We start from the raw sequence: 15,594 nt of genomic DNA, 5'->3' as shown, positions 1-15,594 counted from the left end.
AAAGCAGTTCTTAAAAACCTGGATTTATTGAAGGGAACAGAGGAGCCCAAGTCCTGACCCATTCGTGTGTAGACTGTGGCTGTGGGATCATCCAGGAAAACATTAAACAATGTGAGGGGACAGTGACTTAAATCCAGTTATCTGTTCTCGGTGGCTGGGGACTGCACAGGGGTGGCAGCAGCAGAAAGGAGAGGAGGAATTTGGCAGGGAGATCCTTCTGCAGCGCTCTGCAAGTGCTGTGGTTTCTGTTGCTGCTGCTTTTTTTTTTTTGCCTGGCCAATGGATTGCATATTATTCCCTAGTACAGAGTTTGGATGGGTGACAAAGGTGGAGCTTGGTAGCTGAGGAGCAGCTGAAGGGGCAGTTGCTGGTAATCATAAACCTTGCTGAAGAAGGGCAGTTTTCCCCCTGTGAAGCTACAATAGCCTCCTTTGTTCTTTCCCCTGAGAGTCCGTGTACTTCCCATGATGGATTGCTGTCCTGCCATGTTCCTTGTGAGCAGCTCGCAGAGCTCAGTGCTTTAAAAATATTTTATGGATCTCGTCACCTTGGCCTGGACAGTCGAGCTGAGTGCGGGAGCTACAGCCGACTGAACAAGATGTGGGATATTGGCACTGCTTCTCTTGTCCAACAGCAGTGTGGAGGGAGCCTTTGGAAGGGCGATTAGTGTCCATACAAGTGTCTGGGTAGGAAAGAGGAGGAAGTGGGACCAGGCTGGCAAGCGAGGTGAGCTTTACCGTGCTCGAAGCTAAGGAGAAGCAGCACCTAAGGTACCATTTCCTTGGAAAATTACAATGCACTGACTAAATTATGGTTTCTATATTTTTCCTGAGTTTGTTGTTGTTGCTGTTTTTGAGGTTTTTGTTTGGTTGGGTTTTCTCCGGTGCTGTGTGTTTTTGGCCCAGAAGCGCCCCAGGGTGCGTTTCCAGCGCAGGGAAGCTGCCGTGGGAGTGCGACAGGCTGCCGGAGCCGTGGGGCAGCACCCTGGCGGTGCCAGGGCACGCATCCCTCTGCTCGGGGGATGGCATCTCCCGGCCCGAGGGGCAGGGTGCCCACGGCCAGCGCCGCTCTCAGCCGGGGGGTCGGTCCCTGCCCTCCGCCTCCAGCCGCGGCGATCCGCACCTGCCCGGCGCGGCTCGGGGATCGGGGCGGGGAGCGCAGCCCGGCCCTGACTCCTCCTCCGGGCTCCCCGCCCCGGGCCCCGTGACGCCGAGCGGCGGCCGGGGATGGGATGGGACGGGACGGGCCGGGATGGGAGCGGGTGAGGGGACGGCCGAGCCCGCCGGCGGCTTTAAATGCGGGCCCGGGCCGGCGCTGCCAGCACAGCCGCGCCGCTCGCTCGGGCTGCCGCGGGCGCTGCCCCGCACGGACACGGGCACGGACAGTGACACGGACACGGGCACGGAGCAGCAGGTGTAGCGCCGCCGCCATGCCCCGCTGAGCCCGCCCGCAGCCCGTCCGCCGCCCCGGCTGCCCCGCAGCCGCCGCCCGCCGCCAAGCTGGAGGAGCGCCGCAAGCCCGAGCCCCGCAGGTGAGCGAGCGCCCCGGCCCTGCCTTTCTCCCTCCTCGGTGGCTTTTCGGTGCCCAGCTCTGCTGGAGCCCACTTTGAGAACGCTTCGTGGTGTTTGCAAACTTTTGTTAGCGTTTCGGTTCATCCTCAGTGAGTTGTTAGCAGCCGCTGAACAGGCAGCCTCGGCTTTGCCAGGTTTCCAGTTTTCCACCTGGTATGTGTCGTAGGGAGTGTTTTATTATCCAAGTCCAGCTCTTTGCTGTTTGTTTGCCCTTTCTGTGCTTCCTGTGAAGCGCTGCCGTCCAGAGCGAGAGCGCTCGGGAAAGCGAGGATTTAACCATGCTTAGGCTTGCTCCTTTTTTCTTTACAGCGTTAGTTACTGATGGAGTTTGCTTTGTTCGGAGCGCATCCCTTGAGCTCCGCGTTCAGGAGGAGCGCTGGGACGTGCAGGGATCCCACGCCATGGCTCTCCCAGGAGAGCAGGGATCGGGCGCGTGGCGGGAGCGCCGCAAAGCTCCCGTTCCACAAAGCCGCTCCTGTCGGTAAAGTTGGGAGCGTGAGGAGCAAGGGGCCCTGGGGCAGAGCCGAGCAGCGGCAGCCCGGTGGAGATCTGCTCCGTGTACTATATATAGGTACTTGCTGCTTTTGTGTCAGAGAGGCGCAGTTACTGTGCGTCTAAACTTGACTTCGTGCGTGTGCTCTCAGCTGCCCAGCGACTTTGTTCTGGCTGTTCCTATAATGTACATATTTTCTATTAAAAAAAAAAACCAAAAAAAACCAAAGAAACAAAAAAAGTCCCCCAAACACTTTACTAGTTGGATTTAACAAAATGTGCAGAGTTATACATATTGTGTGGGAGAGAATGTGTTGCTAAGTGCTGGTGTGATAGGCTGCAGGAATACACTTAGTTCTTACTTTGCTTGAGATCAGTAGGAAATTTTTCAAAGGCCCCCTGACCTTCAGGCTCCCAAACCCCAGCAACTATTGAATGAGAGACTCATTTTGTTCTCAACTCCTGTCCTGTGCCGAATGATTAAACGGGACTGTTTGTGTCTCTCCTTGCTCAGAGCATGTACATGAGCTGATCTGTTCTAGTCCATGCCCTTCCTTTCCTGAACTGCCATTCCATGCTCAAAGACTTTTTCTGATGACTCCTGGATTAGATGGTGGAAGAGCTAATTTTGCAAAGCCTGGTTTCAGCTGGTGATTTTAGCTCCCATCACCTTCACCTGCTGGTGAGGGTCAGTGGGATTGGAAGGGCAAATGCTAGGGCAATCTGCAGGGATGCTTCTTCAGCTTCCTAGGAAGGCAGCACAGATTGCCAAGTTCCCAAAAAAAAAAAGAGTATTTGCTTATGACTTATCTTTCACTCCTGCTGAGCATCAGTTCCACATTTTTAAAAGCAGTGGCTGGACTTTAAGGAGCTGCATTCCCAAGATTTCAAGGGACAACTGCTGACCTCAGATGAGTGGGGAGCAAAGTGTGGTAGTGGGGTGAGAAGGAATTATGGATTTTATTTTCCTTTTTTTTTTCCCCAGCTGTGGGGAGGAAGGATGAAGCTTTCATTTGTGTGCACAGCGCATTCCTGGCAAGGTAACACCCTTGCACTTACCCGGTCTGCTCCCAGCAAGGTCCAGCAGGATTTTCCCTGTTAGAATTTTAAATATTGAAACTTCTCTGCAGCTGGAAAACAGCCTCATATACTGGTGCTGTCTTGTGGTATCACTTGCAGCAGGTTTTTAAGAGGAGCTTTTAAAATGCAGAGGGTGTAGAGTAAATGCTTTGGTTACCGATGTCTTAAGCTGATAAGAAAAGGTTGAATTTATGCACGAAGTGCAGTTCAAAGAAAAACATCCCCGTGAGAAGGAAAAATCTATAACTCCTTTTGTTTTCAGATCTACCTGCTTATCAGAGAGGGTGGAGGAGCTGAGTGTGTCTCTGGCTGCAGGTTTTCTAATGCTGCCACCCTGGACAGCAGTAATAAATAATAAGCTGGAAGGTGTTTTGGGCAAGGCTGTGTAGGAGAATTGCTGCGTGAGAGGCTAAAGAAGAAAACATGTCCTTATTTTTCTGCCAGTAAGTGTGCAAACAGCTATTTGCAGTCAGAGGTGCTGTCTTGCCAGAAAGATGCAGTCATAAAGGCAAGGGTGTTGCTTTGAGAAGGGAAATAGTGGGGAAATGTGCTGTTCTGGGAGGTGGGTGCCCAAAAACGGGCTGTGTGGGTACAGCAAGTGATGCTCCTGGGTGTGTAGATGCCATCTGTTAGGATTTGCTAGTAAACCAATTTCTTTTGTTTAATTTAATTTTTTTGAGTTTTACCTCATGACATATTATACATGTCCGTATCAGAATAGCTTGGCTTTTCCTGCTGTGCACTCCAATTCCTCCCCATGGGCTGGGAGAAGCAGAGGGCTTGGAGGGAGGGTTTGGAGGTGCCTCAGTGCTGGTGACATGCCTGCATGGCCCTGCTGCGAGAGCATCCTCGTCACGCTCCAGCGACCTGCCTCGCACGGGTTTCCTGTGTGCATTAGGTTTAGAATTTGAACTCTTGCTTTGAGCAAATTAAAAGGGTTCTATAACTCCTCGTTCCAAGTCAATTAGCTGCTTCCGGCTTCAAATCCACTTAGAAAGCTCAGGGGCGGGGGGAGTGCTCTTTGAAAACCCAGTAATAGCAGTTTATGGTTAATATTGATAAAGGAGCACGTCTCTGTGTCATTGTGCTGCGTCTGGGGGAGGGAAAGCTCCTCTTTGTGCTCCCTCAAAACATAGGACTTGGATGGGGAGGCAGAGGTCTTGCTCTTAACTCTGTAAAGAAAACTGTTCACTGTATGGCTTGAAATTAAAATGCAGCTATAAATTGGTCAAGGTTACAGGGAATTCCCAGTGAATTCACTCAAAGCAAGGTTCTGCCCCCCTGCCCTTGAACTTTGAGTCGCTGTAGCATCTCGTTTCTCCCGAGTTTGCTCAGGATTGTGCGCAGTTTGTGGCAGGAATGCTTTTTATTGCTGTTGCCCAGTGTCAGAGACAATTACTGCACCCATAATTGGGTGATAAAGCAGTGCGTAGCATAAGTAAAAAGCTGCAGAGCTCTTGTTTTTCAATGGCTTAATTGCATTAACTGAAGAGATAAAAATATCTTTGAATTACTGTCCCACAATTGTGAGTCTTTCACATAAGGAACATACTTGAACTTGCCATAGGGACTGGTAGTGCGGTGAAGTTGCATGGAGATTTATGAGAAATTGGAAAATCAGAGAAAACTGTATCTCGGTTCTTGGCATTCAGTTTGATTTGGAACAGTGGATTTCTGTCCAAATTCGATAGGCATGTACATCCATGCTGCTGGAGTGTGGCTGAGCCTCCTGAGCACAGCAGAGGCAAATGGCCCTGGTTTTATTTTCTCACCAGGAAAATCAGAAGAGCTGATTCCATGTCACTAATACCAGAATCCTTTGAATCTGCGGTGCAAATGAACTTCCAGCTTCTGAATTCCAGAAACACGTGCTCTTAGCAAAGTTCGTTCTGCTGCAAAGTAAAGCAGAGACTGAGGGGGGATTTAAAATAGATTTATTATTTTTATATATAAATACGTATGGAGAGGGAGAATAAGGCTGATCTGTGTATTTTCTATTCCTAAGGAAGTTCTTTTGGTGGAGAAAGGAATTTTCTGAGTGTTTTAAATACTAGTTGTATTGTCTAACTACCTTTATAGGAGAACACAATATTTCTGGTTTGTTAGCATATAATAAATACTTGCTAAATATTCTGTATTAATTATGCCTTGAGATAAGCCTTAATTGTCCTTCCATAAATATTGATCCATACTTCTGGCATCCCAAAGTGAGTTGAAGAACTCGGTGGTGGGAATTGTTCCATGACTTCTCTTGAGACTGACTATTACTCAAATCACTTCATTCTGTTATTAATGATGATTATAAAAGCTATTTCATTTTATTTGAATTATACTTAGTGATACATTATTATTAATAATACACTTATGTATCATACATAAATAATACAGAACTGTGGTGCCTCTTCTTTTGACCTCTGCCAGGTGACTGCTACTCCTCTGGGAAGTTAATGAAACAGGCTGGTATTTGATGTGAGTGTTCCCCAGGGAGATGGAATTTTACTTCTTTTTAAAAGTTATCACAATGAGCTGGTGTTATACAAGAAGTCCTGGTGGGTTTGCATGTGCAACAAATTTTTGGCTTTTTTCACTTAGGAGTTATTTCTGTGGTGTGTTCTGTCTATTTCTGCTACTTTTTCTGAGCAAGACATGCAAATGCTTTTTTATATTGATGACTGTGTATAATCTGACATCAAAGACGACAACTGAAGTAGTTGAGTAGTTGAGTTGGCACAACTGAGTAGTGCCACTACTCGTCTTCACTAAAACTTTTCTCTATTTTGTGCAGTAGGTGCAGAAACAGAACTTGTGTCTCTTTTTCAATAGTGTGCACAACTTGAAAATTATGATATTTTCTCCTTCAGTTTTATTAATAAGTTCTTACTTAATTTTAATCACATCCTGATGGTTTAATTAACTTATTTCAACACTTAACCTTGAACAGAAGGTTGCAAAAGTTAACTGCTTTTATTGTACCGGTGGCTGTATAATGCTTCAGACACATTGTCAGCCCTTTGACGTAAGCATAAAGGTCTTTGCATCGAGGCTGCTAAATATGAGATTGTTTAAAATGAAACTGGGAAATAGGTGCTCAGTAGCTCAAGGAAAAGTGGCATTTGAACACATCTAACCTGTCTGTTGCACTGGAATTGAAGTGTATTTTTTATACACAGGAATTGGACCTGCACATTTTGCTGAGGTCTCAGAGTTGGCAAATATGATCATCCTGAAGCGGATGTTACCTAAATTCTTGATAAATTTGTCTAGTGTGAGCTCACTTCCCTGGCTGACACTTTGTGCATTCAGCAGACACAGAACACGGCTCAAGACCAGCAGCCCTGCTCTACAGAGCTGCCTGTGTGTCCTGCTGGGCAGGAGCAGTCATCCCCAGGGGAAAATAGATGGGGCTTTGTTCTTTTGTGTCCCCAGCAAAGCTCCGTTCCAGAGCCTCGATGGCACGGCAAACCAGCGTGTGGTGCCGTGGGGGTGTTCCACATCCATTGTTGGGCATCTCATGATCTCTGAGGTGAGCAGTGATGGGGTTTGAGCAGCTTTGTCTCAGTGGAAGTGTCAGTGTGGTGTTCCCTGGGAGCAGTGCCGGATGGTGGAGTTTGTGTGGTAACACCTGTATCAATGCAGCGTGAAAGGTTGGACATGTGGAGCTCTTGCCTTGGTCCCACAAAACACTTCAGCACAGGTGATTTCTGGCCTTGAGGCAGTTCAACTCGTTGGCCTTTAAGGCCATGACAAAGTGCTGTGCTGGGGTGAGTCCTGCATGAGCAGGAGGGAAGAAATGTGTGCTGAGATAGGACAGTATTGGGGGAGAATTCATTAAGTGGGGCCAAAGGGGTGCAGGGACAAAGTCTGGATTGCAGCCATGAGCTGCTTACAGGGTGGGGTTGGAAATCAGTGAAAGACCAGTGCAAAGTCGTGAGTTCATCTTAGATAGGCGCTTGAAGGGTGGTGTTAGAGGCTGTAGAATAGGATATCAATTTAGGGTAGAGTTGCAACAAGCAGTCATCATCTGTCCACCTGCCTAGCTTGTCTTTCCAATCCCAGTTCATCTGTTGGATGACATCAGTGAATTTTTTGAAAAAATACCTTGAATAGATATTGAAATGCTCTCTGTTTCAGAGTGGGTTTGTATCTCTGTCCTGTTGTTGGCACATCTCTGGGATGTGCATGGAAAGGAGATTATTGTTGCCTGAGAGCAAGAACTGCTTCTACCAGAACATGATATATGCAATGATTCCCTATAACTCTGGGAATGCTTCTCACTCAGGATTAAAGAGTGTGTTTCTCTTTTAATCAGTGGTGAATGGTCAATTTCTATTCTGGAATTGGGCTTTAGAAGCAAAGGCAGGCTGTCTCCCATGGCATACAGCTCCCATGTCACACAAGCTGGGGAAGGGCTTCTGTGTCCTTCTGTGTCCATGGGGCTTTCCCGTGCCTGCGGAAGAGGTTTGGCACTGTCTGGTGAGGTGGCTATGTGGTTCCAGCCATGACACTCAGGAGGGTTCTGGCTGATCTTTGGTTCTGCTGGGCTCTGTGTTGGCACCTTGGCAGAGCTCTGAATTCAGCCTGAGAGCCTGCTAGCATGGAAGGAATGCGAGCAAGCCTGGGCTCGAGCGTGGGCTTAGGCCCGTGCTTCGTCGGCAAGGCAAGCCCAGGCGCCCTTGCTCGGCTCTTGTGGGCATGGAGCTCCAGCCAGGATGCTCTGGCTGCTCAGCCTCATGGCTTGCTCCTGTCAGCACTGTAACCTGAAGCAGCAGGCTTGTGATTGCCATCCTTGCACTGTAATTTAACCTGGGATGGACACTCTGGACCTGTGAGTAGAACAGTGAAATGGCAGGAATCGCTGCAAAAGGAAGACCTCCGTGTTTCCAGAGTTTTGCTTGGATCATGGCTCTCTTCCCTTTGCCAGGAATACAGTGTATAAATTTTGTTGAAAGGGAATATGCTGCAAAACAAGCCTGTGAAAAAACCCCGACTGTGTTGCAGAGTCAGAATCCTCTCCAGAGACTGAGTAAACGGAGATCGTGTCTCCAGCTTTTAAAATAATTACTTGAATTAAAGATCAAGCTGAAAAAGCCCAGTTCACTGAACATTAGCTATGCAACTTAATTTGTTAAAAAGCATTGAAAAAACAACTTAAGCTCATCATGCTCAAAATGTCTCTCCCAGCAAGTAACCTGGATGTCCCCTGAATTTTCAAAAATGTGGGAGTGTAGAAATTCCTGTGAGCTCTGAAAGTTTCTGTAATAGCTTTTCTACGAATGGAGCCACACTTGTTGAACAAACTTGTTTCTGCCTTTTTAATTGTAAGTGATGAATAGGATACTTTTGCATTAAGTATTCCTGGTCCAGTGATGCCTTGGGCTGCCAGCAGCTCTGTTTTCCTGGAAAGGCGTGACTTGTGACTCAGTGGAGGTACCTGCAGGTTTTTGTGGAGAGGTCACTTCAGTTGTGGATGTGACCCTTAACTTGTAATTCTCAGAAATATCTATGAAGTCTTGAACTGTGGTATCAGCCCAACTTTGCTGGCTCTGTTCCCAGACCAGTCATTCCGCTTAGCAATAAAAAAATGCAAGATAATGGATGCAGATAACTGGGATTTAATATTACCATAGCCCATTTCCCGTTTACCTTTAAACAGCCATGTTGCAATTAGGTGCTGGGGATAAAGCCGTTCTTTGTTAACAGGTGTCTTCAAGAAATGCGTGACTAATGACTGTGTCTAGGTTCAGCCATGGTGGCCCTGACAGCTTAAAAAAGGAGTGTGAAAGCTGCTTTAATCCTGTTGTGAATTGTGTGTTTATGAATATCTGTTGCCAAAGCAAACCACTTCAGGCGTGTTACAGAAAGTTGTTTTCCCAAGGCTTCTTCTGAAAGAAGGGCTGCCTCCAGTGTTTTGGGCAGGTGCATGTGGAAAAGAGGATGCAGGCAGGTGGTGGGTAATGGACAGGAGCTCTGAGGTACTCATGATCTCAGCCACTGATGCTTCAAGGTGTGCCTGCTGCAGCATGGGCCTGGCAGATGCTTTGAGAGGTCCCTTCTCCAGCCTGGAGTTGTCCTTTGGGGTGTCACCCCCAGGTCACAGCCCGTGGGCTCAGCACCCACTGGAGTTGCAGCCTCCCCAGGACAGCAGGGCAGTAGCCCTGCGCTGGCCCCTGCCAGCCTGGGCACGTCATCGTTGCTGTTATCAGAGCATTCCCAGGCCCAGCAGAGCAGCCTGATAAGCACCACGGCGAGCACCGAAAGCAAACGCTGCCCCTGAGGAGCTGCAGGCACCACGGGCAGCCAGGAGAGCATGCCCATGGCAAGGCAGGAGCCTGCTGATTGTATCCATCCAGCTATGACAGCTGTCAATTCCACCCAGCACATTCCAATCAAATCTGCCGTTATTTTGAACCCTTTGTGCCCTGTATTGGCCGCCAAAAAGGACTGTCCTGATTTAACCCCAGCAGGCTGCACCACTGCTGGCCCACTCCCACAGCAGTAGCTGCAACATTTATGAATTCCCATTCGTGAATTGTGTGTTTGCAGCACAAATCCAAACCGTAGCCCCATGCTAGATACTGAGCAGAAAATCAGCTGTACCCCAGACAGAGCAGCACAGAATGTTATATCTGCTGTGGTTCTTGAGGATGCCTTTGAGTTTAGACTTCCTAAAACAGAAATAGCAACTCTTGCTTTATGCAGAGCTCTGGAAGAAAAGGAGAGAGAATGTGGGACCTATAAAAAGTATTTTTTATAGCGCTTGCTCATGTTAAAACCCAGTGGCTTCAAACCCTGGTGGGTAAAGGCCTGAGCTGTAAAGACACATGAGAAATCTGAAGGGAGCATTTGAGGAATGCCTGGGAAGTTCATGTTTATGGACTAATGATCTGGAGTCAGAAGGAGCCAACTGCCATGGAGGGAGAGGAGCTCATTCCAGTGGCAAACTTGTGGAAGTGGTGGTAGAGGAGACTGAGTAGCCTTCCTCTGGTAAAGGAAGATGAAACTGTTCTTAATTTTTTAGGTTTTCTCTATCCAGAGGAGGAATTTTTTCCTAGGCTGTTCCTAGAGCAGATGAAGTTTTCCAGACACTGAAAGAAAGACTGATGCTAAAATCTCATTTTCTCTTCTCCTGCAGAAGTCTGCTTGGTCTTTTGTCCAAGCTCAGTAGTCATTATTACTTGTGTTGAGGTTACTTTGGAGGACACAGGACATCCTGCAACAGCACTGTTAATCAGCAGTGCTGTGTTCCTACCAGTTTTGTCCCACAGGTTGTTGTTCTTCTGGACAACATTGATGGGTCACAAGGAAGGAGTTCAGAAGAAGTAGCTGTGAGTACTTTCTGGCAAGAAATGACTTTTCAGCTCTCCGGTTGTTGTTTTTCTTCACAGTCTTGTTTTAGGCTGATATGAATAAGTCTATTTTGAGCTGCCCTTAAATGGATGTCACATAGAGGACAGTCTTGTTAAAACTTGGAAGTTGCCTGCTCAGCAGTTGGGTTCTGCACTCTTGGCCGTGGTTGGAGGATACAGTAAACCCAGCTTTAGGGCACTGAGAACCAAATTAAGAACCTGACTCTCCCGTGGAGCAAAACGCCAGTCCAGAGGCAAATACATTTTGCTGCTGAGGTGAGTTGAACATTGCTAAATGGATCGCCTTTATGCAGGATCATGCGTTGTCTGCTCATAGCACTGTGCTTTTATGCTGCATCATGTTCCTCCCGTTGGAGCTGGTGTCCTGGGGAAGGAGCCCGTAGCGCTCCGGCCGCTGACTAATGCCGTGAGAACGCGATCATGTGCCCCCGCCTGCTCTGGGCCAGACCCTTATTAATGCACACTAATTAGTCTGCAGGGCTGAGTGTAAAGATCACGGGCTCCTCGCTGCCATCACGCGCCCGAGCCGAGGTGTCAAGTGGGTCCAACCAGCACACGCTGCGTGCATGGAGGGGCAAAGGGCACCTGGAGGTGGTGCTTCGCTCCCTGCTCCCATGGCCTTTCCCTGGAAGGGTACAAAATCCCCCTTTGCCTTCTCTGCAGGCACTCTCTAGAGTGGCTGTGTGCCTGAGCTCTCTGTGGGCTGGTGGCCATGGCACTGAGGTTCCCCCAGGCTGTGTTATATCCCTAAACACTACAGTTATATCACTATATATATGTGTAGTGGCTGTCAGAGCTCTGGAACAGCTGTTTCCTACCAACCTGCCCCTTTGATACCACGAGAAATTCTGAGGAGTGGAAGTTTTCCTGCCTGTGGGTATAGTGTGGTTGGTGCTATCCAGGGGCCACCAGTATGGTTGTCCCAACAGCCTGATCCCAGCCTCCAAAGGCACAGCAGATGCTCTCACAGAACAGGATCTGTGGCTGTCGGAAGGGAATTGTCATTGCAGTTGTGTTTCTGCTTAGTGATCCTCATCAGTGTCACTTGGGAGGGACCTGTGTCCTTCTGGCTCTGAGGCTTGTGCTGGTGTAATCGCAGTTTTGTTGAGCACTTGGCACTCTTGGGAGACAGGATGGCTACCCAGGTCCGTGCTGCTCTGGGCTGTGACTGACTCTTCTGACTGGAGCTTAAATTGGTGGAAGTGATGAAATTATTTTTTTCAGTTTAGTCTCAAGTTATAAAATAACTCGGTTTTGCGTTTCACTCCCCTCTCCTCTTCTGTCAGGAAACATTTCTTTATCTTCAGTAAGCTTCCATTGGCTTGTGTTTTTTTGGGTTTTGGGGTATTTTTGTGGATTTTTTGTGTTTTTTTTTTTCTTTTCTCTATTTTTTTTTCCTCTTCCCAGTACAGCCAGTGAAGGCAAGAAGGGCATTTAGTTTGAAGTCTGGCTGTTAGCGTTCCTGGCTCTCAGGTCTGCATTAGTTTTGAGTGTCTATTATTGAATTAGGATTTGATGCATGCACCAGGAGCACTGCCAGTGACCTTCCTCAGCAGAGATTTTGTCTCATCACCCCAGTGAATGGTCACTATAAAGTCTTCTGGATGAGCAGTTGGCACTCAAGTGAGGATGAGGTCCAAAGCCCACTGGCTTTTTTGCTTGTCTAATACTTTTGGAGTTCCTTCTTCTGCCTGAGTCTTGTGTATGTGCTGGCATTTGGATGGCTTTGCCTGTCTTGATGTACAGCTGTGTGCTCTCCCCACACTCCTTTGGAGGGGAACTCAAGTGGTATCACATCCCTTCTTACTTTGGAGCAACTGTTCCGACATGGAAGAATTGCAGTTTTACAGAGACAGTCATCTGGTAACCAGGTAAAGTTTGCATAATTTGGGATAAGTGTGCTTTGAGAATTCCTGCTTGTGTAACACCGTGCGAGTGGTTAAGCAGATTCCCAAAATGATCCATGTTAAAAATATCCTTTATGCTGGATTATGTTTTTGAAACCAGCATATTGTGAATCTACATATCGCTTCAGAATGCCAAGAACTGGATGAGAAACGCTGCGCCTGCACTCTGGGAAGTGCTGAGAGTGCATTAGCTCCCTTGGCTGCTTCAGATATGTCCAAAATGTTTTATACAACCAGGCTTTCTGCCTCTGCCAGCCAGAGCTCAGGTCGGGATTGTGCTGGATCAGGTCTTGCCTGTGCTCCTTGCAGCAGGAAGCCAGCACAAGCTCTGTGCCCGTGTTACCATCAGGGGTCCCGAGCCTTGTGATGCTTTTAGAGGGGATTCAGCACCTTGGAGCTGGTTGGGTGGGTGGTGGGGGGACAATACACAAGCTCTAGGAGTTGGGCATTTGACAGTCTGAGGCCTGAGGGAAGGGAAAAGCTTCAGACTGTAATTACAGAGGTGAAATTAAGATACGGGCTGATCTCACACCTTTTGTGTGGTGTGATTGCTATGGAGAGCGTTCCCACCTAAAGCAGTTAGAGGAGAGGACAAGTGCAGGAGCTGGCTGCTCGCTGGGCAGCCAGGATTGAGCGTGCCGGGTTGTTTTCCCTGGAAAAAAGCAGCCCTGGGTGAGCAGTGCCAGAGCTGTGCTGCCCCACCCCTCATTGTACACACTGCCTGTTCCTTTGCTCAGTGGGAAATGGATTAAACCCAGCACTACCCATTGCAGATAACTCTTTTCTTTTAGACACAGGATCAAGCTGCCCAATCTAATGTCCTCATTTGTAGTTGGGGATTTGCCCCAGGATCAGGCTCCCATGCCTTGCTTTTGGAGATTCCAAGTGGGCAATATTGCAGCAGATTCCGGAAAATTTCCTGCAGTTCCTGTGCTGAGCTGATGTAAAATACACACTTGAAATGTTGCAGGTGCCTCTTGGCCCGTGGTACCTGCTCCTGTGACACAGCACACTTAGTCACAGATTCCTCAGAAAGGGCTCTTTCAGGAGGCTGAACGAGGAGCAGCTGCTGTGTAAACCAGCACTGGTTTCAGATGGACACACGGTCACGTAAGAAGTTGCCTCTCAGGCATAAAACTGTAACAAAAATATTGCAGGGCATGACATTGTCGCGGTAATAAATAGCCAAAAATAGATCAGATGCCACAGGCTGGCTTGAAATAATAATTTTGAGGAAAAATCCACTACCACTTATAAGTTTAAAACTTGACACTGCTCTTCCTCTAGAGAAAGCTTTTTTTGTGATTTCTATTTCATCCATTGCGGAAAACAAAGCTACAAAAAGGTCTGGTTTATATTACCCTCAAACAGATAGATTTATAATATTTGCAGTCCAGAATAACTTCTTCCTGTGGATTGGTCTCATTTGATTCCGTCCCACAAAGCTCCAATTGCTCACAGGGTGTCTCTGTACCTTTTCCTGGCTGTGGCTGTGTGAAATAGAGCAGATGCATGTGGGATGTGTCAGGAGCCGGGTGCTGGTAGCAGGGGCTCACCCTGTCCTGGAGAGGGGCTTGCACTGAGATCCTGCAGTTCTCAAATGAAGCTGAGTGCAAGGCAGCCTTCTCCTTGCTGAGTCCCCAGTTTCAGCTCCGTGCTCTCTTTGAGGAGAAGGAAATGAAACCAAGGAGGCAGCTGACTTGATCAGCTTTTACAGCCATGTCATTTTATGGTAAGTCATTTAATGACAATGAAGCAAAAGCTTCAACTGTTACACCTGCCCCAGTGTTCCCACTTACATTTCCCTCTGTTTTGATTGTGTTACATTATTGTTTGCTGAGAAGAAAGCTGTAACTTTATTTCCTCCTAATTGCTTTTCCTAGTAGGTGCTTCATTTTTGGAACATAGCCAACTTCGGGAGCTCTTCCAAAGATGCCTGTGATCTAAATTGAAATCCAAATGATGGAACTTATTTTGCCATCATGAATTCAAATGATTCTTATCTAGGTTTCAGGAAGGTGCTCTCATAGACTTCACCTGTGAGTTGAGATAAAACATTTAGAGTTCTTGGCGTTCCAGTCTGTAAAGAGTTTTTGAAAACAAGATTTAGTCAAGAACTGAGACTCCTATTTAAATCCTGTCATGGGACTTAATTTCAATCCCTGAGAACACCTCTGTAGAGGGAAACATTTCACCTAATGAGATGACTTAATTGGGAATTTATTTGATTTATAAATATTACAGTGCGAGTTATTTGTGTGCAAAGCAGAGGATTCTGTCCTGCTTTGCTCCGGGTGAGTGCAGCCTTTTGCTGAGAAAGCTTGTAAATAAATGCTGCTTTAGAGCTGACAGGGGAAAATGCATCCAGGATAAATTTGGCAACATGTTCCAAAAGTGCATCAACCAGGCTGTGCTGAGTATAGTCAGAAGCTGTTTTTTTCTGTGTGATAGAGCCCATATGCAAGTATGTGAGAAAAGCAGAACACATCAGGGCCCTAAAAAGGGATCGCTCACATTAGATCTGTTTATTCACGCGTTTGCCTATGGGCCGTGAGAGCATCTGCTGGGACCAAGTCTCCTTCCTGCCCCACTGTGTACTTGGCCACTACAATGGCAGTGTCTGAATGCTTCACAGGTTGCAGAGAGAAGAAATAACGTTAGCTCTGTCTGGCCTGACAGAAGCAGCCTGTTTGGCTTGCTGACTCATTCCTTTTGGGATGCGCATGCACGCAGCCGTCCAACCTGGGCGAGGGCACCGGGTGTCACTGGCAGTGAAGCCTTTGGTGGCTCTTCTCTCTGCTCAGGTCCGGATCCCATCTGTAGGAGCCCTCAAGTGTGGCTGATCCATCTGTAGTTGAAGGTTGGATGATGCTGGCTGTCACAAGCAGTGTTGGTTACACCTGTGGGGAGCACTGTGGGGTTGTGGATGTTTCCTACCAGAATGAGCATCCCCTTTTGTGTTTGGGAGGTATGAGGTGAGGGGGAGCAATGCTGGTAGATTCAGGGGTAAGCCCTGTGGGATTTGGGACCTGCCCAGCAGCTCAGCCCACGATGCTGCTCCATGACCTGCAGCTCTCCCTCGGCCCTTGACCGTGCCCCAGCTCCTTGGGCTGCTCTTTAATGGGGCTTTCTCACGGCTCTGTTACGCTGCTTCAGTTATGGAGCTGGCTCCGTTTC

General features: G+C 47.8%; 1 protein-coding gene across 1 annotated transcript in view; it reads left to right on the top strand.

Annotated features, from left to right (window-relative positions):
• Nucleotides 1-1,489: 1,489 nt before the first annotated feature.
• SLC4A4 (solute carrier family 4 member 4) overlaps nucleotides 1,490-15,594 on the top strand; it is a 106,555-nt gene continuing 92,450 nt past the window's right edge. The window contains exon 1 of the mRNA XM_033061270.2: nucleotides 1,490-1,531. The gene's annotated coding sequence lies outside the window, so the exon portion shown is untranslated. The remainder of the gene's footprint in view (nucleotides 1,532-15,594) is intronic.

The sequence above is a fragment of the Catharus ustulatus genome, chromosome 5 (genome assembly GCF_009819885.2).
Source record: "Catharus ustulatus isolate bCatUst1 chromosome 5, bCatUst1.pri.v2, whole genome shotgun sequence".
NCBI classification, from domain to species: Eukaryota; Metazoa; Chordata; class Aves; order Passeriformes; family Turdidae; genus Catharus; species Catharus ustulatus.
The sequence above is the reverse complement of the archived record's forward strand: the minus strand, read 5'-3'. Positions and strand labels throughout refer to the sequence as shown.